At 46.0% G+C, this 26304-nt stretch overlaps 1 protein-coding gene and 1 long non-coding RNA gene across 3 annotated transcripts in view; both read left to right on the top strand.

Annotated features, from left to right (window-relative positions):
- Positions 1-26304, top strand: part of ERBB2 (erb-b2 receptor tyrosine kinase 2) — a 144895-nt gene that overhangs the window by 10852 nt on the left and 107739 nt on the right. The window lies entirely within an intron of this gene.
- Positions 10813-11712, top strand: LOC138667536 (uncharacterized). Its single transcript, XR_011318811.1, has 3 exons — positions 10813-11141; positions 11233-11292; positions 11401-11712. It is a non-coding gene; the product is annotated as an uncharacterized lncRNA (long non-coding RNA).

Here is a 26304-nt window from a genome sequence, read left to right as displayed (position 1 = left end):
ACTGAAATGGGAGTAATACAAACCTAGATACCAGCCATCCCATCGGGGGCTCCATAACAGTCATATAGTCTGCCTTTCCGGTACATTTGCCTTTACCTAAGACCTTTATCCATGTTTCATAGGTCAATGACGGTACAAACGATCCATCTCAGGAGTAGAAATCCTAAAAAAGTAGCGTCTCCACCTTTTTTTTATGTGAGTAGTCTTATTCCATGAAATCTTAATTTTCTGAACCTCCAAGAAAGTGTTTTGAGACTTGTACTTGCTTTGCAAGATACTCCAGAGCTCCAGTAACTCTTTCGCTAATGTAAACCTCGGCTCCTCTGCAAATTCCTACATGTTTCTCCATAAAATTAGGCATTTAGGGAGTAATCTAGTAACGCTGCTGTATACAGAGCTGTGTTCCTCACTGATTTACAATATGTTGATACTGTTTGTGACAGACGTTATGAGTTGCATTGATTATGTTTGCTGTTATTTGTCTGTTGGCATAATTTGGACACTACATGGTGTTACTTGGGTGTTCTGTGACACAGGACAGTATCCTTGCCTTGTATGGAGGTTGGCAGCACTGTTATTATTTAGGAAATTTAATTATTTTCCTTTTCATAGGGTCTTCTCCTGTATTCGAGAGTTTTAAAGATGTAGAGGAACTTAACTTGTCTTAAAAAGGGTTGTCTGACCATCTAATATTGTATGCAAATTGCCTCTTCTGAGAAAAAGAGGACTTAAACTCTATAGCGCCACCTGTTGGAAGTAGCGATCGTACAAGTCACAATCAACCCTTTAACGAGTTGTGCAATATGACTTAGGATAAAAGCCAAATCAGTATCTCAATTCGCAGACACGGTGTTTCGGGCTGTTGGCCCTCGTTAGTGCGAAGCATGAGAACTGATTTGGCTAGGTGAGAGGCTCTGGACTGGGGTCTAAGGGGTAACGTTTCTCCTTATGGAGAGTGACATACCAGCTGGCCTGTCAAGGTAAGGAGGCTTACTCGCCGTGCAATGCTCCTCTGGGAAATTAAATATGCAAATTGCCTCTTCTGAGAAAAAGAGGACTTAAACTCTATAGGGAAACGTTACCCCTTAGACCCCAGTCCAGAGCCTCTCACCTAGCCAAATCAGTTCTCATGCTTCGCACTGACAAGGGCCAACAGCCCGAAACACCGTGTCTGCGAATTGAGATACTGATTTGGCTTTTATCCTAAAGGTACCTTCACACATAACGATATCGTTAACGATATCGTTGCTTTTTGTGACGTAGCAACGATATCGTTAAGGAAATCGTTATGTGTGACAGCGACCAACGATCAGGCCCCTGCTGGGAGATCATTGGTCGCTGAACAAAGTCCAGAACTTTATTTCGTTGCTGGATCTCCCGTGGACATCGCTGGATCGGCGTGTGTGACACCGATCCAGCGATGTCTTCACTGGTAACCAGGGTAAACATCGGGTAACTAAGCGCAGGGCCGCGCTTAGCAACCCGATGTTTACCCTGGTTACCAGCGTAAAAGTAAAAAAAAAAAAACACTACATACTTACCTACCGCTGTCTGTCCCCGGCGCTGTGCTCTGCACTCCTCCTGTACTGGCTGTGAGCGTCGGTCAGCCGGAAAGCAGAGCGGTGACGTCACCGCTCTGCTTTCCGGCCGCTGTGCTCACAGCCAGTACAGGAGGAGTGCAGAGAAGCACAGCGCCGGGGACAGACAGCGGTAGGTAAGTATGTAGTGTTTGTTTTTTTTTTTTTACTTTTACGCTGGTAACCAGGGTAAACATCGGGTTACTGAGCGCGGCCCTGCGCTTAGTAACCCGATGTTTACCCTGGTTACCCGGGGACTTCGGGATCGTTGGTCGCTGGAGAGCTGTCTGTGTGACAGCTCTCCAGCGACCAAACAGCGATGCTGCAGCGATCCGGATCATTGTCGGTATCACTGCAGCGTCGCTTAATGTGAAGGGGCCTTTAGTCATATTGCACGACTCGTTAAAGGGTTGATTGTGACTTGTAGGATCGCTACTTCCAACAGGTGGCGCTATAGAGTTTAAGTCCTCTTTTTCTCAGAAGAGGCAATTTGCATATTTAATTTCCCAGAGGAGCATTGCACGGCGAATAGGCATCTAATATTGATAACCTATCATCAATCTTAGATCAGTGGTGGTCTGGCAAGAGCAACAGCTGCAACATACTGAACTCAGCTCTCCTTTTCAGCTGCGTTCTTTGATTACCATGTTTTCAGTATTTACACCCAGAGATAACGGCAGCTGATCCAGGTGTTGAACCCCCAAAGATCTGATATTGATGACCTTTGCTAAGCATAGACGCAGATGAAGAACTTGACATTCGAAAGGTAGATGTAAAAATTGGATTTTTTTTCATAAAAGCAATCCACTTTAAACATCGATAACGTTTTAGTCATCATTCAGGCTGTGCCTTCAGTTTGTGTATGTCTATATTCTAGCTCTGTAACCATAATTCTTTTAGGAATAGACTCCTCTATTATGCCGCAAAATCCATTTCTGATGAAGGCCTGATTAAAGGCCAAAACGTTATCTCTGTATGCAGTTGATTTCTTTTCTAAAAGAAACATTTCCAATTTTTTAATCTATGTTGAAGTGCCAAGTTATTCATTTGTGTCTTGTTTGGAGTTGAATCTTACTTGAGCACCCACCCATCAGTTCTGCCATGTAGCTCTGTGTCTACCCTAAGCATAGGTCATCAATATTAAATTATAACCCCTTTAAAATAAATGGATAAAGACACTTTAAAGGTTTTTTTTTAGCTTATTTTTAAAGTTAAGACGGCATATTTACTACTACCGGAATTGATCCTTTGCTCATGGTATTCCAATTTGACGTTCTTCACTAGAACGAAAGGGATAACATCACGACATTCAGTGACCTCACCTCTTGGGCCCCTGATTGGCTGCAGGGTTGGGTGATTAGTGGTACGTCAATTCTTCTGGTTCAGTGTAGACCGTCATACTTAAATTGGTGGAGCAGAAGTAGATTCTGGTTGTAAGCATGTCTTTATTTTTTTGTGTGTTATAAGAATTGTTTCCTTATATTAACTTAAAAAAAATCTGAAAATTAATTTAAAATCCAGCTCAAAACAATGATGGTCTAAATTTAATATCATATTAGTGCGGTCCAACTCCAAAGACACCCATAGATCAGCTGATTGATTGCTAAGAGTCAGACCATCCACCGATCCAAGATTGATTGCCTAAGGAGAACATGGTGAACCTTGTAAATGTATATTTTGGACTCCTATAAAAGTTTTAACCCCCCAGTTATGTTATGACCATTATACAGCTTTTTTGTTTAGTTGTAGTATACGGGGTAACTCATATTTCTGTGCTGTAGGTATCAGCCTGGTAGACTTTGAGCGCAGATACAAGCAGATGATATTCGAGTCCACAGTTCTCAGAAATGGCAGGACAATGATTACCGTATATCAGTAACTGTTGGATTTATTGCAGTTAAACAAGTCTCTGTAAATAAAGCTAAATTACCGTATTATGAACGTTGTTTGCTTTAAGTGGCTGGAAACATTAAGGTCTCAAAGTGTTTTTCATTATTTTCCAACTGATGATAATGTCTGTAAAGCGCCGTGGAATTAATGGCGCTATATAAGTGAGTAAAATAAATAAAATAACTGGCAAGACTTCCCTGGTCCCAAACTGGGCGCTGTTCACATGTCTTTTCGGACATTCCCTGTGTCTATTCTGTTTTAGGAACAGGCAAACGGAATAAGTGATCCGTTGCATCAGTTATGCAAATGGAGGCAGAGGGGTCCCGTTATTTTGGGGTCTGTTTGGTGTCCATTTTTTATGCCGAAAAAAAAGTTCTGTAGAACTTTTTCTTTGGTTCTGAGGAATGTAACCTACATGGACCCCATAATTATCAATGGAGCCTTTCTGCTTCCAATTGTATAAGTGATGCAGCTGATCAATTTTCTACATTCTGTGCCTAAACGAAACAGGCAAACAGATTTCGGAATGAACATGTGAACAGAGGCCGTAGCAGGGGTTGCTTTCTTCCCAAAACAATGCCACCCTACCTACATATTGCTTACAGCATTTCAACTCTGCTCTAATCATTTCAATGGAACCAAACTGCGATACCAGACAAAACCAATGAACAGGTGCGGTGCTGTCCGTGAAAAAAGCAGCCATATTTCTCTACTCCTTTCCAACCGGCCTTGATCCGTTCTGCTTGCGAAGATGCATTGTTTGCCACAAGAGACAGCTCCGATACTCCTTTTAAGATGATGGTCTTCTACTAGAGGTATAGGATAGCTGTTTACAGGGAAACACTATAATTATAGCTTATAGACAAGCCTTTATTCTTTTCTGGTGTTTTGCCCCAACAGAAATAACCCTATTTTACATCCCAAAATGGGAGGGAATAATACAATACTTGACCGTTGATCCATCACATATTTATGTTATGTGATGGTTGAATGTAACGACCTTTTCATGGGCTAGGCGCAACACGGATGAACTAAAATAGATCAATGTGTGGTACCGCTCTAATCTCCGTGGGTGGATACAGTGACATACCAGTTCCTCATAGCAGTTTCATGCCACCATAATAACAACATGGCACAGTTCTCTGGTGAGTCAGCATTACGTTACTGTGGAGGAGGCATTGTGAGGACAGGTGAGGCAGCTGTGACCTCAACTTTTGCATCTCCTGTGCACAGCCTACCTCCACCCTGCAGGCCACTTGATTAATAAATTTACATGAGTCAGATATAATCAGTGTCAGACCGAAGAACATTGGGGCCACCAGAGAATTTGATTCTGAGAACCCACCTTTCTCCCCCACTCAAGAGCCCCATAGTAGCTGCAATGTTTAGACTATGAACTCTCCTGAAGGAGAAGGCAGGGCCTACCTGAGGATTCTCCAGTTTTCTGGTGGGCCAATCCAACCCTGGATATAATAAGTGTTATATTGGTTCTTGGCTTCTCAATATATAACTATTGTACAGTATAAAGGGTTAGTGGCTCTTTAATTCTGTTTTCCCGCCTGAAATACGCGCTTAGTACAATGTGAGCCTGCAGTTAGCTATTAACCAGAGATCACCAGTAACAATAATATACTTGGTTGGGCGACAGCGTGTATTAATGGCAGAGATCCAACATGCTGTAGATCATACATGTGAAGGGTGTGTGCACGCCAACATGTCTTCCCATCTGCAGGTTTCGTAAAAGATCTCAACTTTAGTGGTTATTTTGAAGCCTATAAGGATATGTTCACACAGAGGTTTCTTGCAGATTTAACTAAAGTTCGCTCACAAACATCTTCTGTTTCTGCGAATCCGAACTACGCTTTGCCAAGCATTCAATTGTAAGTTTTTCTGACGACGATTTGAAAATACGCTGCTTATTTGAAGAGGTTTTGGCATGTAAAATGCGTCGGGTAGCCAAGAGATGCGGATAAGCCCCACTGAATGAGAATAGCTCAAAATGCCAGCATGCGGCAGATATCGGAAGGTCAGCATTCAATTTCTGCCACTAATTCCACTTCAGATACATGACCTGTGAACATACTGGCATGGAGCTCGCTGTGTGCCACCACGGCTATCGGCTATGTTCACATGTTGCGCTTTTTTCCTGCAAATTTTAAGCTGTGTTTTACAGTACCAGCAAAAGCTATGAGATTCAGTAAACTGAAGCACAGTTGTTTTTTTTTCTGACTGAATTGGAAAACTGCTGCGTTTTTGAAAACTGCAGGATGTCACTTCTGTCAGCGTTATTGCAGCGTTTTTTTCACCCATAGAAAGCAATGAGTAAGTGCAAAAAAACACAGGTATCAGGTTTTGCTGTGTTTTTGGTGCAGAAAACTCTGGAAATTTCAATATGTTTTTTTTGAGAGGGGCTCTATATTAGCATGCAGAAGGGACAAATGTACCTGAAAAAAACACAGCAAAAAGAAAAACGCAGCAAAACCATCTTTTTGTAATCAGCTTCTTAACTGCCAAGAGAGCAGGTTTTACCTGTAGAAAAAAGCAGCAAAAAACACAACGTGTGGACATAGCCTATATGTGTGGAATCCATGAGAACCCAAAAATTTGGCATCCTGTACCTCATGCCATATTATGCAGGCGAAGAAAGCAATGCATCTAGGGGAGATTATTGTGCCACAGGTGGCACATGGAGCAGCTGTGGATCCTTAGTCCAGTCCTGCACAGACTTTGTCTCCATACAGCACCCGTGCACTCTACTCTGCCTTGCCCTGTGCTTGACCACTTGTTTCAGCCATTTCATATGACTTGATACTGTGTATGCTGGTTTCTTCTTCACAAATAGAACTTTCCTGATGACACTTTTCAGATGAAGGTCTGTGAAATACCGTACCTGAACGGTTGTGCATTACTACATGGATGCATATTCATCTGAAAAGGTAAACCTAGAAAAGCAAGTCATTCAGATCATGAGCCAATCAGCTCTGTTATCTAGCTCGTAGACTGTGGTTTTGAGTACAAAACCGACTTCTGTAATGTCCAGTTGTCATATTGAGGCATTTTAACAGAGATTTTTCTGATAGGGCAACTTCTTTAATATCAGAAGAAAAAGTACTATCCTTCTTGGTTCTTCAGGCCTTCACCCTATAGAGTACAATCCAATGTACAGGTGCTTCTCCCTAAACTAAAATATCAAAAAGTTAATTTATTTCAGTTCTTCAATACAAAAAGTGAATTCGTATATTATATAGACTCATGATCAACAGTGTGATCTATTTCAAGTGTTTATTTCTGTTAATGTTGATGATTATGGCTTACAGCCAATGAAAATCCCAAAGTCATTTTCTCAGTAAATTAAAATGCCTTGTAACAGCAGCTTGAAACATGATTTTAAAATACAAAATGTTGGCCTACTGAAATGTATGTTCAGTAAATGCACTCAATACTTGGTCGGAGATCCTTTTGCATCAATTACTGCAGCAATGATCAGTGATCAGTATGTGGCACTGCTGAGGTGTTATGGAAACCCAGGTTGCTTTGATAGCAGCCTTCAATTTGTCTGCATTGTTGTATCTGGTTTCTTCCCCATGATTGTGGAGCCTACTGAAACAGACTAAGGGACCTTTTTAAACGCATAGGAAGCCGTTGAAGGTGTTTTTTGTTAATTACCGTATATACTCGAGTATAGGCTGAGACCCCTAATTTCGCCAAAAAAAATGGGAAAACTTAGTGACTCGTGTATAAGCCTATGGTGGGAAATACAGCAGCTACTGGTAAGTTTCAAACATAAAAATGGATACCAATAAAAGTAAAATTAATTGAGACATCAGTAGGTTAAGTGTTTTTGAATATCCATATTGAATCAGGAGCCCCATAAGATGCTCCATACAAAATACGCCCCATATAATGCTCGATAAAGTTTATGATGGGCCCCATAATATGCTCCATAGAAACATTTGCCCTATACAATGCTGCACAAAGGTTAATAACGGCCCCATAAGACGCTCCATAGAAAATATGCCCCATGTAATGCCGCATAAAGGTTAATAATGGCCCCATAAGATGCTCCATAGAAAATACGCCCCATGTAATGCTGCATTAAAGCTGATTATGGCCCCATAAGATGCAGTTTATGCTGATATGATTATCCATACCGTATATCTGCTGCTGCAATAAAAAAAAAATGACATACTCACCTCTCGTCGTTGCCCGCTGCTCCTCAGCATCTCCGCAGTGACTGTTCAGGCAGAGGGCGGCGTGCACACTAACACGCCATCGCGCCCTCCGACCTGAACAGTCACAGCCAGAAGACACGGAAGATGGAGTGGCACCCGGCGGTGGAACGGGGACAGGTGAATATGAAATGCTCACCCTCCCCTGTTATAATCAACTGCTCCTGGCGCGGTCCCTGCTTCGCACTGACAGATGGTCTCCGGGCGCCGGCAGCTTCTTCCTCTGTTCAGCGGTCACTGGTACCGCTCATTAAAGTAATGAATATGCGGCTCCACGCCCATGGGAGGGGAGTCCATATTCATTAATTTAATGAGCGGCACCACGTGACCGCTGAACACAGGAAGAGCTGCGGGCGCCCGGAGACCATCGGAGATGCAGGGACCGCGCCGGGAGCAGGTGAGTATGTGACAGCGGCCCCTCCCCCGCCGACCCCCCCACCGACAATGACTCCAGTATAAGCCGAGAGGGGCACTTTCAGCCTAAAAAAATAGGCTGAAAATCTCGGCTTATACTCGTGTATATACGGTATTCTAATTTACTGAGATAATGACTTTTGGGTTTCCATTGGCTGTAAGCCATAATCATCAACATTAACAGAAATAAATACATGAAATAGATCACTCTGTTTGTAAGGACTCTATATAATATATGAGTTTCACTTTTTGTATTGAAGAACTGAAATAAATTAATCCTTGATGATACTCTAATTTAGTGAGAAGCACTGGTATGTATTAATCTGAAAGTGGTGAATCCCTGCGGCACACACTGTGTGCGCTGGGGGATTCATAAATCTGCAGTCACACACAGATTTGTACCTGACAACCCTCTTAAGGGAAGGCAATATTACTACAAATGTTGTCATATTTCCTTAGTGGCTGTAAGGTTGGCTAATATTATCTGGCCCATCATGCACATCTATCCTTGGCTCAACTGAGTATGTTGTATCCTATGTAGAAAAAGGGAGGTACGCAGCCACTGACAAACTCCTCTGGCGATGGCTTATTTAACGGGAACAAAAGGATTGGGCAGTAGAAATCCACCTACATGATCCTTACGCTGCCCTGACATCTGCCATAGGGTGACAATCCAGAGGTCCCCATACACATTAGATGGCTAATCGCACTAAAATCAGTTTAGCTTGACTCTTAGATTGTAACGTAACCCTGAATAATCAGTATCAGTGGACATAGCTATTAGACCTTTACGCGTTCTCTTTTGTTCCTTTTTGATATATACACACTTCTGCAGACTTTTTCGCATTTCTATATTTTTATCGGGGTTTCACTGATAACTTTTTGCTGTCTCCGTGCTAATAGATGGAGATAAAGACTCACATTTTAGTGGGGGTCTGCTTTTGGCTGTACGCTTTTCTGTGTCCCCAGGGCAGCCACTTGCGCAGACACTTTGTGGCATATTGCCATCCATTCAAGTGTGCCAACCAAATTCTGATGTCTGTTGGGCTGCAGGCACTTTAACATTGGTTCCAGGGGTACACGGGCAGCAGTAGAAGGGTCAGTGGAGGCCTAGTGGAAGGAGGGACCGCAGACAGGCTTCGAAGGCCTAACATAATAAAATTAGGCTGTAGGCAATTTAACATTGGTTCCAGGGGTACACGGGCAGCAGTGGACAGGTCAGTGGAGGCCTAGTGGAAGGAGGGACCGCAGACAGGCTTCGAAGGCCTAACATAATAAAATTGGGCTGTAGGCACTTTAACATTGGTTCCAGGGGTACACGGGCAGCAGTAGACAGGTCAGTGGAGGCCTAGTGGAAGGAGGGACCGCAGACAGACTTCGAAGGCCTAACATAATAAAATTAGGCTGTAGGCAATTTAAAATTGGTTCCAGGGGAACACGGGCAGCAGTAGACAGGTCAGTGGAGGCCTAGTGGAAGGAGGGACCGCAGACAGGCTTCGAAGGCCTAACATAATAAAATTGGGCTGTAGGCACTTTAACATTGGTTCCAGGGGTACACGGGCAGCAGTAGACAGGTCAGTGGAGGCCTAGTGGAAGGAGGGACCGCAGACAGGCTTCGAAGGCCTAACATAATAAAATTAAGCTGTAGGCAATTTAAAATTGCCTACACAGGTCAGTGGAGGCCTAGTGGAAGGAGGGACCGCAGACAGGCTTCGAAGGCCTAACATAATAAAATTGGGCTGCAGGCACTTTAACATTGGTTCCAGGGGTACACGGGCAGCAGTAGAAGGGTCAGTGGAGGCCTAGTGGAAGGAGGGACCGCAGACAGGCTTCGAAGGCCTAACATAATAAAATTAGGCTGTAGGCAATTTAACATTGGTTCCAGGGGTACACGGGCAGCAGTGGACAGGTCAGTGGAGGCCTAGTGGAAGGAGGGACCGCAGACAGGCTTCGAAGGCCTAACATAATAAAATTGGGCTGTAGGCACTTTAACATTGGTTCCAGGGGTACACGGGCAGCAGTAGACAGGTCAGTGGAGGCCTAGTGGAAGGAGGGACCGCAGACAGACTTCGAAGGCCTAACATAATAAAATTAGGCTGTAGGCAATTTAAAATTGGTTCCAGGGGAACACGGGCAGCAGTAGACAGGTCAGTGGAGGCCTAGTGGAAGGAGGGACCGCAGACAGGCTTCGAAGGCCTAACATAATAAAATTGGGCTGTAGGCACTTTAACATTGGTTCCAGGGGTACACGGGCAGCAGTAGACAGGTCAGTGGAGGCCTAGTGGAAGGAGGGACCGCAGACAGGCTTCGAAGGCCTAACATAATAAAATTAAGCTGTAGGCAATTTAAAATTGGTTCCAGGGGAACACGGGCAGCAGTAGACAGGTCAGTGGAGGCCTAGTGGAAGGAGGGACCGCAGACAGGCTTCGAAGGTCTAAGGCTGGGTTCACATTGCGCTAGGTGTGTCCGTCTAACGGACTCGTTTTTAAGTAGTAAAAACGCAATGTAACGCACATACTAACGCGCCCATAGACTTGCATTGTCTGACGCATCGTGACGCATCCCTAAATTGGTATGCGTTTGTCACATAACGTTTTTTTTCTGACGGACCTTCAACGCGGCTTGCAGCGTTTTCGGGTCCGGCCAAGCTAACGCACTACTAACGGAAGCGTTCATTCTGCCATAGAAGGCTATGGCAAACGCAGTCAGACGCAAATCATGAAAAATTTCCAAATAGAACCACACGTTTTAATAGCTTTTGAAGGTGGTCACATGTGGTCATGTGACAGGAAATGTGACTTCGGCCATTAAAATATCCCACTCACACAAAGTCTCCTGCACGTGACAGAGTGTTTTGCCGTAGCTAAATTGTAAGTACATTTCTATATATTATATATCTCTGTATACATCATGGGAGTCTGTAATGTCCGTCGGATGTGTGTGTACTAAAAATGTATTGTTTTGTTGCACACAGATGTCGGATACAGATGTCAGCAGCAGCAGCGTGTCTGCGATTTTTTCTTCTGAGTCGGTAGGCTTGCACTTTAAAAAACCATGTTGTGTGAAACTCCATTGTATTGAGCTAGGCATAACAATCCTGTTTATTGTTTTATTGTGAATAGGAGTCTTCTGAGCCCAAGGCTGTTAGACCTCCCCCAAAAAAACACGCAAAAACAACAAAGGTACATAGCACACATGTTGAATTTTTCAGGCATAAATTTATTGATCCAATGAATGTTAACATTATTTAATGTTAAAATATTTTTTTTTACATTTTACATACACAATAGGTTGTGGCACAAGGAGGACAAAAAAAGAAAAAAGGTCCCTAGCCGTCTGTCGTCGCCACAACTGCCAGTGGTAAATATAAAATAGAAATATTCTATCCAATATTTACCAACAAAAAAAAAAGAACAACTTTATTGACAGTGACAAACGCAGACAAACGGATACTTCGTAAACGGACATCAAAATGAAAAAACGCGATCACATGCGTTAACGCTAGCGTTACCGTGACGACGAATTTCACATATTTTTGCTCCGTTTCTGTACATGCGTTTAACGCATCCGTTTGACGCCATGTACTTGACGCAATGTGAACCTAGCCTAAGGGAGGGGGGTTGGTATAGAGTTGACTTTGAAAGGACCAGTAAGTAACAAGAACTAACTTTGTTAAATCAAAGTACATTTCTATTCCCAAACACAGCAGAGAAAAGGCAAATAGACACCTATAACCAAACAACAGTTGATGAGATTAGACTATTCGGGAAGTGTTTTTAATAGTTAGCAAATCCAGAATTTGTATTTTTATTTTTGCCATTATCTTAACTCGATAAAGTAATTAATTCAATGTCCTCATTCATCAACTCGGTGACCACACTGGACTATTGATACATTTTTCTTGTAATATAGTCATAATTTTTATTATGCCTTGCTTATATAGCGCTATCTTATTCCGCAGCACTTTACATACATTACCATCACTTTCCCCGATGGGGCTCACAATCTAAATTCCCTATCAGTATGTCTTTGGAGTGTCGGAGGAAACCGAAGAACCCGGAGGAAACCCACGCAAACACGGAAAGAACATACAAACTCCTTGCAGATGTTGTCCTTGGTGGGATTTAAGCCCCGGACCCCAGCGCTGCAATAAAACAGTGCTAACCACTGAGCCACTGTGCTGCCCTAGCATTTCTATTTTTCCAAATGATATTTTCTTTGGAAGTCATATCAGAGTCCATCAATTCAACCTTTCTCCACCGGTTATACATTCTCTCTCGCTGGACTATTTAAACCCACAAATCCTTTTGTTGTGAGAAAATCACTGTTATAGTATCTGTCATTACAACCTCTTGCGGGCAGGCATTCTACAGTTTGACTGCTACTGCTCTAACTGTAAAGAACCCTTCCCTATTTAGCTGCCAGAATCACCTTCCCTCCACACATAATGAATGTCCCTGTTCCTTTGTAAGGTCTTTGGAAGGAATAAGTTGTGTGCCAGTCCTTTCTATTGACTATACATTGTGGTGCAGTGACCCCTGTGGTAGCTAGGGGGCACTGTGTGTGCTCCTTGGGATATGCATGGAGGCATATTTGTTATAATCGTGGTAAAACAGTGACTGGCAGTGTTGTGAATGGCCGATATGTGTCGCAGAGGGAGTCTGCGTGGTAAGTCTGATGCAATGTTGTTGTTCTGGGACCTGTAGTCCCTCAAGAGTGTGTATATGTATGGTGTAGTTGTAAGGGAGACTTACTAGGCTAGTTGTGTGAGATGGGCGGGACAAACTAGCCACACATCCACACTCCCACCCAGGGGTGTGGTTAAGGGTATATAATGTGACCAGGGTGTGGGTCATATGTTCCCGTGTGGTTCCAGTGGAAGGTCCTGGAGAGCCTGTGTGTTGGGAGGTCCTGGGAGTAGGACCGGATCCCTGAATAGCACACTGAACAACCTGTGTTGGATTTCCTGGGAGTAAGAGTCCTGAAGAGCACGTGGTGGGGCTTTGGACCTGGTGGCCTGGGGTGTTGGACAGAGGTCCTCAATAGCACGTGGACAGGTCACATGCTGGTGTGTTGGATTTCCTGGGAGTAGGAGTCTTGAATAGCACACTGAACAACCTGTGTTGGATTTCCTGGGAGTAGGAGTCCTGAAGAGCACATGGTGGGGCTTTGGACTTGCTAGTAGCCTAGGGTGTTGGACTGACGTCCTGAATAGCACCTGGACAGGTCATATGCCTGGGGTATTGGACTGACGTCCTGAATAGCACCTGGACAGGTTATATGCCTGGGGTGTTGGACGAGGTCCTGAATAGTACCTGGGCAGGTCATATGCCTGGGGTGTTGGACGAAGTCCTGAATAGCACCTGGACAGGTCACATGTGCGGTTCATGTGAGGAGGAGATGCCAGTGTGTTGGATTTCCTGGGAGTAGGAATCCTGAATAGCACACTGGGCTACCTGTGTTGGAAGACCTGGGAGGAGGCTTCCTGAAGAGCACATTCTGGGGTGTTGGGAGGTTCTGGGAGTAGAACCGGATCCCTGAATAGCGCACAGTGACTGTGGTTCTGGATGGTCTATGTTGGGGAAGCTACCGTCCTTCGGTGGGTCTGGACTGACTAAGATATGCCGCCCAGGCAAGTTGGTGATCCCTGTGAGGCAGCTTTCCCGGAGGAGTGGACTGAGAAGGAGTCAGCAGGTGGAGCAGGAGCTCCAGTTAGGTACCTATACAGACTGTTGGTGCTTGTGATGTTCCATGAACTGTGTGGTCTTCCACGGTGACTGAACGGAGTGAGGTTCGGCGTGTTTAGAGACCGCGATCCAGTTTCATATGCGCTGTATGTGACTTGGGACATTGGTGAACTGTACGGCGTACGGACACGGGACATTGGTGAACTGTACGGCGTACGGACACCCATGGTAACTGGGCGAAGTGAGAGGCCCACCATGTTTAGTGTCTGTGAAACAAAGCCGTAAATAAAGTGTTTAGGACAAAGCTGCAAGTTAATATCACAAGTTGGTGCCTGTTGTGTTATGAAATGTAAATGAACTGTGCATAACCCGGTTTATGACATTTTAATAAACCGCATGGACTGTGTTTAAGCGAAAAATCGTGCCTGACTACGTTAATCCCGTGCAAAGCGAGTGTCCTCCAATACACTCTGTGAGAGCAATCTTACAACATGTATTTATACATAAAAATTGTAGACTGTGAGCCCTTGCGGACAGGGTCCTCTCTCCTCCTGTACCAGTCGTGACTTTTATTGTTTAAGATTATTGTACTTGTTTTTATTTTGTGTACCCTTCCTCACATGCAAAGCGCCATGGAATAAATGGCGCTATAATAATAAATGATAATCTACTATATAAAGCTGAATGTGTGTATGTGTGTGTGTGTGTATGTGTGTGTGTATGTCCGGGATTGGCATCTGCACCGTCGCAGCTACAGCCACAAAATTTTGCACAGTCACACGTCTGGACCCCGAGAGCGTCATAGGCTACGTTGTGAGGCGAAATTTTAACCCTGCGCGTTCCAATTCACCAAACTATTTTGCCCCTATCTACATAATGGGGAAAAAAGTGAAAGGAAAAGTGTTGGAGGCGTCGCAGCTACAGAAACAAAATTTTGCACAGTCACACGTCTGGACCCTGAGAGCGTCATAGGCTACGTTGTGAGGTGAAATTTTAACCCCGCGCGTTCCAATTCACCAAACAATTTTGCCCCTATCTACATAATGGGGAAAAAAGTGAAAGGAAAAGTGTTGGAAGCGTCGCAGCTACAGAAACAAAATTTTGCACAGTCACACGTCTGGACCCTGAGAGCGTCATAGGCTATGTTGTGAGGTGAAATTTTAACCCCGCGCGTTCCAATTCACCAAACAATTTTGCCCCTATCTACATAATGGGGAAAAGTGAAAGGAAAAGTGTTGGAGGCAAATTGACAGCTGCCAGATATGAACAAGGGGGACTTAAAGAATGAGAGCGATGACGCCAAAGAGTATATACCGATCAGTTGCTAAGGTGGGGCCCCGACATGAGATACTCACCACACATGGGGATATGAACACACACACAAAATACGCCACACACTACCACGTGCTTGAACACATATACCACCCTCAGCACACATTTCACCACACATACACCAACCTCGCCACATAAAAGTCGAAACACAAAAGTCGCCGCTCAAAACTCACCACGCGCAAAACTCGCCACATGCAAAAACTAGGCTCACGCAAAACTCGCCACAAGTGCAAAACTCACCTCATGGAAAACTCGCCACACGCAAAACTTGCACACGCGGAAAAATTGCCACATGCACAAAATTTGCAACACATGCAAAAGTTGCCTCACACAAAACTTGCACATACTCAAAAGGCACCAGACATAAAACTCACCACGTGCAAAACTCGCCATGCGCAAAACTTGCTGCACACAACTTGCTACACTAACCTGTCACATGCAACTCGACACACAAAAAGTTGCTACACGCATGTTGCCACACAAAACTCATCTCACAAAAGTCGCTACATGCATGTCGCCACACACAACTCAACACACACAACTTGACAGACGAAACTCGCCCTAAAACACACACAAGTCTGGTATTAGCCTTCAAAAATAAAAATATGATTAATAAGCAGACAAACTACAAGAGCAACAAATGTACCATATAGGAAATACAGCAGCTGTCAGTCACATGACCTGTCTATTATGTGTATGTGTGAGCTAATATATACTGCCAGGGGGAGGGCTTCCTGTTGGCTGGGGATTTATCAGGCTGCCAATTTAGCTTACAAATACTGAGGTAAAAATACTGAGCAAATAACGTGTTAACGAGGTCTAATACAGGAGATAACACAGGTATATACTATATACAGGGGAGATGACACACAGATATATACTATATACAGGAGAGATGACACACAGGTATATACTATATAGAGGAGGAGATGGCATACAGGTACATACTATATACAGGAGGAGATGACATACAGGTATATACTATATACAGGAGGAGATGACACACAGGTATATACTATATACAGGAGCAGATTACCTACAGGTATATACTATATACAGGAGGGGATGACATACAGGTATATGCTATATATAGAAGATGACATACAGGTATATACTATATACAGGAGGAGATGACACACAGATATATACTATATACAGGGGACATGACACACAGGTATATACTATATACAGGAGGAGATGACATACAGGTATATACTATATATAGAAGGAGATGACATACAGGTATATACTATATATAGGAGGAGAGGACATACAGGTATATACTATATATAGGAGGAGATGACATACAGGTATTTACTATATATAGGAGGAGATGACATACAGGTATATACTATATACAGGGGAGATGACACACAGCAGGTATATACTATATACAGGAGATGACATACAGGTGTATACTATATATAAGGGAGATGACAAACATGTATATACTGAGGTGAAAATGAGAGGTGTGAGGTGAAAATGAAAAGGTGTGAGTGCAAAATGAGAAGAGTGAGGGAAAATAGTGTAGTGATCGGAAAATGACAGATGTGAGGTCGAAATGACAAGTGTTAGGCGGGAATGAGGAGTGAGGGAGAAAATGAGAGGTGTGAGGCAGAAAATGAGAGATGTGAGGGGGAAAATTAAAGATGTGATTGGGAAAATGAGAGGAGTGATGGGAAAATAAGAGAAGTGACGTGCTATAACTAACCATAGATATTTACTATGCCCAGGCAACGCCGGGCTCTTCAGCTAGTCTATATATATAATTGTCTAAGGGTTTTTCCGTCTGTCTGTCTGTCTGTCTTTCTGTCTGTCTGTCTGTCTTTCTGTCTGTCTGTCTGTCCTGGAAATCCCACGTCTCTGATTGGTCGAGGCCGCGAGGCCTCGACCAATCAGCGACGGGCACCGCGACGATGATGTCATAAAGGACGTAGACATCCCGCGTCTCTGATTGGTCGAGGCCACCAGGCCTCGACCAATCAGAGACGGGCACAGCGACGATGATGTCATAATGGTTGCCATGGCGACGATGATGTCATAAAGGTTGCCTCGACCAATCAGCGACGGGCACAGTCTGCCGCGAATTCTGGAATCATCATTGTTCATATACTACGGGGACATGCATATTCTAGAATTCCCGATGCGTTAGAATCGGGCCACAATCTAGTAATAATATAAATGAGATCTCCGAGGCATCTTTTTTCTAAGCTAAACAAGCTCAACTTTTCCAACCTCTCATCTTAGGAGATGCCTTCCATCCCATGTAGGCTGCCTTTGAAGTGACTCCAACTTGTACTCTAAACCAGAGTGAGTTGTTAGCGCCCCCATGGCAGTCAGGGTACATAGACAAAGGGCTATGGCAGCAAAATAAATCTTTACACTGTATGTGGGAAAGCTTAGCTATAATTGTGGTTTTAGGATACCCCTTATGCTTTGCTTGTATATAGGGACATAGAGGAATCAGACTAAAACTGTTATCTGTAATAGTTGCTGCCAAAGATACTTTGTAGTGTAGAGTAACTGCACTGTTATGTCTTCTAAAGGCCAAGTGCTGCTCTCTTAGGCTAGTTTCACACTAGCGTTCGGCAGGGCTGCGGATGGCAGCCTTCTTCCTCCGTTAAGCCCCGCCCACTGCCGCGCCTCTTCCTACAGCTCCGCCTAGGTCTGCATGCGTCCTGTGTACCCTATCTTTATCATTGGGTACACAGGCCATACGGATGTATGCGGATGCCTCTGCATGCGTGTTTTTGAAGCTGCGCCGACCACAACAAAATGCAACATGTTCATGCGGAGCTGAAGGAAGAGGCGCTGCAGTGGGCGGGGCTTAACGGAGGAAGAAGGCTTTCATCTGCAGCCCTGCCGAACGCAAGTCTGAAACCAGCCTTACAAGACGTAAAATGGACAGGACACGCACACAGTGTGTATTCAGTCACTGTTAAGTGATTCTGTTTATTTATTTTAGCATCTGGACCCCTGCAGATAAAACCTATGATTTATCAGTATCCGCATCAAAATTACTGATTAAAGCTGTGTTCACATGTTGCATTTTTAAAAAAAATGCAAATTAAAAGCTGTGGTTTACATTACTAGCAAAAGCTATGAGGTTTCAGAATTTTCATGCACACACATTGCCTTGTTTTTTTTCACACATAGAAAGCAATGAGTACCGTATATACTCGTGTATAAGCCGAGATTTTCAGAACTTTTTCTGTGCTGGAAACGTCCCCTTCGGCTTATACATGAGTCACGGTCCCAGAAAGCCGGCGGGGAAGGGGGAGCTGCGGAGCAGTGGCAGGAGCTGGCGGCTGTGGCACACGGACAGCTGCAGCTGTCGGCTTCCAGAAGACATCATACTCACCCTCCTCGCACCGTCGCTGCATCTCCGGCAGCTCTTCCTGTTCTGAGCGAACTGAGGAGAACTGCTGCTCCGGGGCAACAGAGATGCAGCGATGGCGCGAGGAGGGTGAGTAGGACGGGGGAGGGTGAGCCACTCATACAACAATGGAACGGGGGTAGGGTGAGCCATGCATACAACGACGGGATCAGGGGAGCCATGCATACAACAGGGGGTGCCACACATAGCAGGACAGGACGGGGGAGCCACACATACCAGCACAGGACGGGGGAGCCATACATGCCAGGACAGGACAGGGGGAGCCACACATACCAGGATGAAGGGAGCCACACATACCAGAACAAGACAGGGGGAGCCACAGATACCAGGATGGAGGGAGCCACACATAGTAGAACAAGACGGGGAGCCACACATACCAGGATGGAGGGAGCCACACATAGCAGAACAAGATGGGGAGCCACATATACCAGGATGGAGGGAGCCATACACAGCAGGACAGGATTTGGGGAGCCACATACCAGGACAGGACTGGGGAGCCACATAGCAGGACAGGACAGGGGGAGCCACACATACCAGGATGGAGGGAGCCACACATAGCAGAACAGGACAGGGGGAGACACACATAGCAGGACAGGATTTGGAGAGCCACACACCAGGACAGGACTGGGGGAGCCATACATACCAGGACAGGACAGGGGGAGCCACACATACCAGGATGGAGGGAGACCCACACATAGCAGAACAGGACAGGGGGAGCCACACATAGCAGGACAGGATTTGGGGAGCCACATACCAGGACAGGACTGGGGGAGCCACACATAGCAGGACAGGACAGGGGGAGCCACACATACCAGGACAGGACGGGGGAGCCACACATAGCAGGACAGGACAGGGATAGCCACACATACCAGGACAGGACGGGGGAGCCACACATAGCAGGACAGGCCAGGGGAGCCACACATACCAGGACAGGACAGGACGGGGGAGCCACACATAGCAGGACAGGACGGGGAGCCACACATACCAGGACAGGACGGGGGAGCCACACATACAAGGACAGGACAGGGGAGCCACACATACCAGGACAGGACGGGGGAGCCACACATACCAGGACAGAACAGGACGGGGGAGCCACACATAGCAGGACAGGACAGGGGAAGCCACACATAGCAGGACAGGACGGGAGAGCCACACAGCAGGACAGGACGGGGGAGCCACACATACCAGGACAGGACAGGACGGGGGAGCCACACATAGCAGGACAGAACAGGGGGAGCCACACATACCAGGACAGGACGGGGGAGCCACACATAGCAGGACAGGACAGGGGGAGCCACACATACCAGGTCAGGACGGGGGAGCCACACATACAAGGACAGGACGGGGGAGCCACACATACCAGGACAGGACGGGGGAGCCACACATACCAGGACAGGACGGAGGAGCCACACATACAAGGACAGGACGGGGGGAGCCACATACCAGGACAAGACAGGGAGAGCCACACATAGCAGGACAGGACGGGGGAGCCACATACTAGGACAGGGAGAGCCACACATAGCAGCACAGGGATGAGGGGACAATGCATACCCAGCTTATACTTGTCAATAAGCTTACCCAGTTTTCCGTGGCAGAATTAGGTGCCTCGGCTTATACTCGGGTCGGCTTATGCTCGAGTATATACGGTAAGCGCAAACACGCAGCAAAAAATGCAGGTATGCGTTTTTGGTGCACAAAACTGAGGAACAACAGGCTCTAAACTGTATGAGCATGAAAAACACAGCAAAAAACCCCACAGCAAAACCTGTTTTTTTTATAAGCAGCTTCTTTACTGTCAGGAGAGCAGGTTTTACCTGCAGAAAAAAATCAGCAAAATGGCAACTTGTGAACATAGCCTTAAGTACACTGAACAACCATCCCCCACACCTCACGTATCCAGCATGTCAGGAAACTAAGCACCTCAGTCAGGGTGCATTTACACTGGCCAGTTATCGGGAGCATGATATCGTGATAAAAGGCCAGTGTAAACAAGCTACAAATCACCTGACGAACGAGCAAAAATTCATTTGAAAAAAATATTTTAAGAGCATCTTTCACCGTTTTGAGGATGTTAAAGGGTAACCTGTCAGCAGTGTTGGCTGATATAAGATACGGCCATCACCTTTCAAGGCTTATATACAGCATTCTATAATGTATATAAGCCCCCAACCCGACCTGTAAGAACTGAAAAACAAGTTTCATTATACTCACCTGTGGAGTGGTCCGGTCCGATGGGTGTCGCTGGTCTTGGTCTGGCACCTCCCTTCTTCTTATGGTCGCCGCCCTCCTGCTTGCTTCATGTGGATGACGCGTCGCTGCATCATCCACACAGGCTCCCCGGAATCGCGATCCTGCGCAGGCGTACTTATCTGACTTATTGGGGGCAGAGCAAAGTACTGCAGTGCGCAGGCGCCGAAAACGGTCAAAGAGCCCCAGACCAAGACCAGTGACACCCATCGGACCGGACTGCCCCGCAGGTGAGTATAATAAAACTTATTTTTCAGTTATTCCAGATCGGGTTGGGAGCTTATATACAGCATTATAGAATGCTGTATACAAGCCCCGAAAGGCAGTGGCCTTGTCTTATTTCAGCCAAAACTGCTGACAGGTGCACTTTAAACTGGCCACATCATGGAATAGTGACTGCACAGCTCGGTAAAACGTAGGTTTTGTTTTATTTCTCCTCTCTGTTTCATAGATGATAGCTTGTAAAGTTTAGGTTAAAATTTGTTATGTTTCAACTGCGTGTTACCATAAAATTGTCTCTGGAAATGGGTACTAACTTCCCTGCATGAGGGTGATGTAGAATCATGCAGTGGAGAAAAGAACACGCTCTTCTTTCCTCACTGATCTCTGTGTAGCTACTTCGTAGAGATACAAGAGAGCAGAGGTATTTATCATTACAAACTCTCCCATAATTCATCTCACAGTGCTGGTAACTCTTACCCTTCCCCCATACTGACTGCTGTGACATGAGGTCTGGAAGTGTTTGTATTGATAAATAAGCTCTGCTGTACATCTTCACAATAGCTGCAGAGAGGAGTAGAGGGTGTGTTGTTTTCTTCCTTACTTGATGCCTGCTTATGTTGGTTAATCTCATGAAGGAGAAGTACTCCCCCAGAGACAAATCTCTGGTAACACTCAGTTGAACTATGACATCAATTATAATTTAGGGTATGTGCACGTTAAAGGTAATCTGACAGTAGGATCAAACCCCCTAAGATGTTTCTATCAGCATGCAGGTTATAGAAAGTTCAATAAAATGATAGCTTGATATCTGTAATCTGAATTATTACATAGAAATCCATGTTTTTCTTATATTCAAATGATCTGTGAAGAACTATGTGCCATATACTGATCTGCAGAGCTTATTTTTGATAAAAGGGGTACTTACAAGTGTGACATGTAATGGCTCATCTTTGCTCTCTTGATCTCACTGCAGAGCTGTGTGTGATTATACCTGACACGTCAGCAGGTTCTTCTCAGCTCCAGCTTCCTGTTACGACCGCTGCGCATACTTACCCGGCTTCTCCCATCCCTCGGCGCACTCGCGATCCTGTCCAACGCCGCTCTGCTTCCTCCTTCACTGGCTCACGGCGTCCGGTCTCTCTGCGCATGCGCGGTCGCGTCTCCTCCATCGCAGAGCCTTCTGGGAGGTCGCGACCCGGTGGCTCCGCCCCAACATGGCGGCGCCCATCGGGTATTTCTTCCCGGCGTCTCCCTAGGTAAGACGCCTTTGCTTTGTAGGTGCACTGTCTGCCGTCAGTGTCCCTATGTCCTAGGCTCCCTTATTCCAGTCTCGTTTCCCTGCTTAGTCTTCGCTTTGTTTCAGTGCTGTGTCCTACCCAGTTCCGTCTTCCTGCTGTGTCCCGCCAAGTTCCGTGTACCTGCTGTGTCCTGCCAAGTTCCGTCTTCCTGCTGTGTCCCGCCAAGTTCCGTGTACCTGCTGTGTCCTACCAAGTTCCGTCTTCCTGCTGTGTCCCGCCAAGTTCCGTGTACCTGCTGTGTCCTGCCAAGTTCCGTCTTCCTGCTGTGTCCTGCCAAGTTCCGTCTTCCTGCTGTGTCCCGCCAAGTTCCGTGTACCTGCTGTGTCCTGCCAAGTTCCGTCTTCCAGCTGTGTCCTGCCTAGTACCGTGTTCCTGCTGTTTCCTACCAAGTTCCGTGTTCCTGCTGTCTCCTGCCAAGGTCCGTGTTCCTGCTGTGTCCTTCCAAGTTCCGTGTTCCTGCCGTCTCCTGCCAAGTCCTGTGGTCCTGCCTTGTCCTACATCGTCTGTGTTCCTGTCATTATCAGTTAAGTCCTGTTTTCTATTATTCCCCGCCACTCTAATAGCTCTGTAGTCTCCATCTTATCTTGGGTCGTCCCTTTGGCTCTAGCTGTTGTGTCTCCATTCCCCCGAGGTCCTGCTCCTAACACTCCCTGTATAGGGGGTGATTCCATCTGGTCCGCTCGACCCCGGGGGCTCTGGAGTCACGACCCAGAGGGTCCACTCTCGGATTTCTGTCCGAATCCCTACAGTAAGCAAAGGCCATGGACCCCGCTGGGGCCTCTGCTGCGCAAAAAGAGCTACTCTTTTTGCGGGAGAATCAGTCCCGTATAATGTCCTTTTTGAAAGCTATGGATTCTCGCTTGGCTTCGCTCCTGCCCTCTGATCCTGGCAACGCCGCTCTACTCGTTGGCTTACAGCAAGAGTTAGCTCAGCAGCGTGACACCCAGGCCCATATACTTAGTTATATGTCTTCAATAGACGATCGGCTGCTTTCAATCCAGACAGCCGCTTCTACATCTGCTCCTGCTTCCCACCCTCCACCCCGCTTGGCTAAACCGCCTCGGTACAATGGGGATCCTAAATCCTGCCGGGGATTTTTAAACCAATGCCGTCTTCACTTTGAGCTTCTGCCCCAGCATTACCCAACGGATCGGTCCAAGGTTGCTTTTCTCATTTCCCATCTGGAGGGTGACGCCTTGGCATGGGTTAATCCACTCTGGGAGCGAGACGATCCCCTAGTCTCCCGGTTGTCTGAATTTTTGGAGACTTTCTGTCTTGTCTTTGACGAACCTGGACGTCTGGTCTCTACTACTGAAGCTCTATTTTCTCTCCATCAGGGATCGCTTTCCGTAGGCCAGTACGCTATTCAGTTCCGCACCCTTTCCTCTGACTTGGGCTGGAACAATGAGGCGTTGGTGGGTGCTTTCTGGCGGGGTCTCTCTGGGCGCATAAAAGATGAGTTAGCTGGTCGGGACACCCCTACAGTTTTGGAGGAATTAATTTCCTTAGCTACCCGTATTGACCTTCGGTTCCAAGAACGCACCCGCGAGCGGAGATCTCTTCGTCCTTCTCCTGCCACTCGTAAGCCACTCCACCCACAGCCTAGAACTTCCTCTCAGGCGTCCGCACCGGAACCTATGCAAGTGGACCGTCTTAAGATGTCCGAACAACGTCGTAAAGAGAGGTGCACTCAAGGGTTATGTTTTTACTGCGGGAGTGCTGCTCATTTATTGCGCTCTTGCCCTGAACGTCCGGAAAACTCCTCCGCCTAGGTCAGGTAAGAGAGGCCTCCCTAGGTGTGTGTGATCCCTCTCAACCCCTTACTTTGTCCGTTCTTTTGCATATTGCGGGCAAGGGCATTTCTCTGGATGCTTATGTGGATTCGGGCGCTGCAGGGAATTTTATCAGGTTGGAAGAGGTTTTGAAATTCTCCGTTCCAGTCAAAACTTTAGAGGTTCCTGTGATTCTTGCATCTGTGGATGGTAAACCTTTACAGGAGACCATTACTCAAGTAACACTTGAGGTGGAACTTCAGGTTGGGGCTCTGCACAAGGAGAGAATTGCATTTTATGTTTTAGCGGGTCTGTCTCATCCTATGCTCTTAGGTCTTCCTTGGTTACGGAACCACGAGCCCATTTTAGATTGGCGCAATGGTAATATCTTGCGCTGGGGTGAGCTTTGTCGGGAACGTTGTCTGCTGCCGGTGCGTCCTGTGGGATCTTCCTCTAATTCTTCTCCTTCCTCTTCTTTTCCCGCCTTACCCTGTGTCTACAGCGCTTTTTCTGATGTCTTCAACAAGAAGGAGGCTGAGGGTCTTCCGCCTCACTGTCTCTATGATTGTCTCATAGATCTCGTGCCTGGAACTAACCCGCCCAGGGGCAGAATTTATCCTCTCTCTCCTGCTGAGACTCAAGCTATGTCTGAGTACATCCAAGAAAATCTTGCTAAAGGATTCATTCGCAAGTCTTCTTCTCCGGCCGGAGCAGGGTTTTTTTTTCGTGAAGAAGAAAGACGGTTCTCTCCGTCCCTGCATTGATTATCGAGGCCTAAACAACATCACGGTGAAGAACAAATATCCTCTGCCACTCATTCCGGAACTCTTCGACCGTCTTCGGGGTGCGCAAATTTTTACCAAGTTAGATCTACGTGGCGCATACAATCTGGTTCGTATTCGTGCAGGCGATGAGTGGAAGACTGCCTTCAATACTCGTGACGGTCACTACGAATACTTGGTTATGCCGTTTGGTCTCTGCAATGCCCCCGCGGTTTTTCAGGAATTTGTGAACGATGTATTTCGGGATCTTCTCTACTCCTCAGTCGTAGTTTACCTTGACGACATTCTCATCTTTTCTCCGGATCTCTCCACTCACAGGCGAGATGTCCGTCGTGTTCTGCAAAGGCTAAGAGAGAATCATCTGTTCGCTAAGATTGAGAAGTGCGTCTTTAAACAATCTTCTCTTCCCTTCCTTGGATATATTGTCTCAAGATCTGGCTTAGAGATGGATCCAGAGAAGGTTTCTGCTGTCCTGAATTGGCCTCGTCCTCTTGGAACAAAAGCAATCCAACGTTTTCTTGGCTTTGCCAACTACTATAGACAATTTATTCCTCATTTTTCTTCCATGACCAAGCCTATCTCTGCCCTAGTTCGCAAGGGAGTCAACTCCAGTCTTTGGACCCCTGAGGCTGAAGAGTCCTTTCTGTCCCTCAAACAAAGTTTCGCTACGGCCCCTGTGCTTCATCGTCCTGATGCTAATAGACCGTTTGTCCTTGAGGTCGACGCATCCTCTATTGGAGCTGGAGCTGTACTTTTGCAAAGATCCTCGTCCGGACGTTTGGTGACCTGTGGTTATTTTTCTAAAACCTTTTCCGCTCCTGAGCGTAACTACTCTATAGGCGATAAAGAACTTTTGGCTATCAAGCTTGCCTTGGAGGAATGGCGTTATCTCCTTGAGGGGTCTCTTCATCCATTCACCATTTACACAGACCACAAGAATCTGGCCTATATTCAGTCTGCCCAAAGACTAAATCCACGACAAGCCAGATGGTCTTTATTCTTCGGACGATTTGAATTTGAACTTCATTTCCGACCCGGAAATAAGAATGTCAAAGCAGATGCTCTTTCGAGATCCTTTCAGCCTCAGGACATTGAGGATTCTCCGGCTCACATCATTGATCCTGCGAAGATCGTCACTCTTGCTCCTTTAAGAGTGATTTCAACTCCTCCTGGCAAGACTCTTGTGGCTAATCAAGACAAGGAGAGAGTTTTACGTTGGGGTCACTCCTCCAAAATTGCAGGACATGTAGGAGTCAAGAAGACACTTTGTCTTATCTCTCGGCATTACTGGTGGCCATCTCTCCGACAAGACGTCACCAAATTCATTGCTTCTTGTCCTTCTTGTGCAAAAAATAAAGTCCCTAGGCAGCTTCCTTCCGGTCTCCTGCATCCTCTGCCTGTGCCTTCCGTTCCTTGGAGTCATAGAGCTATGGACTTCATCACTGATCTACCTTGTT

Source organism: Ranitomeya imitator, chromosome 2 (assembly GCF_032444005.1).
Source record: "Ranitomeya imitator isolate aRanImi1 chromosome 2, aRanImi1.pri, whole genome shotgun sequence".
NCBI classification, from domain to species: Eukaryota; Metazoa; Chordata; class Amphibia; order Anura; family Dendrobatidae; genus Ranitomeya; species Ranitomeya imitator.
The sequence above is the reverse complement of the archived record's forward strand: the minus strand, read 5'-3'. Positions and strand labels throughout refer to the sequence as shown.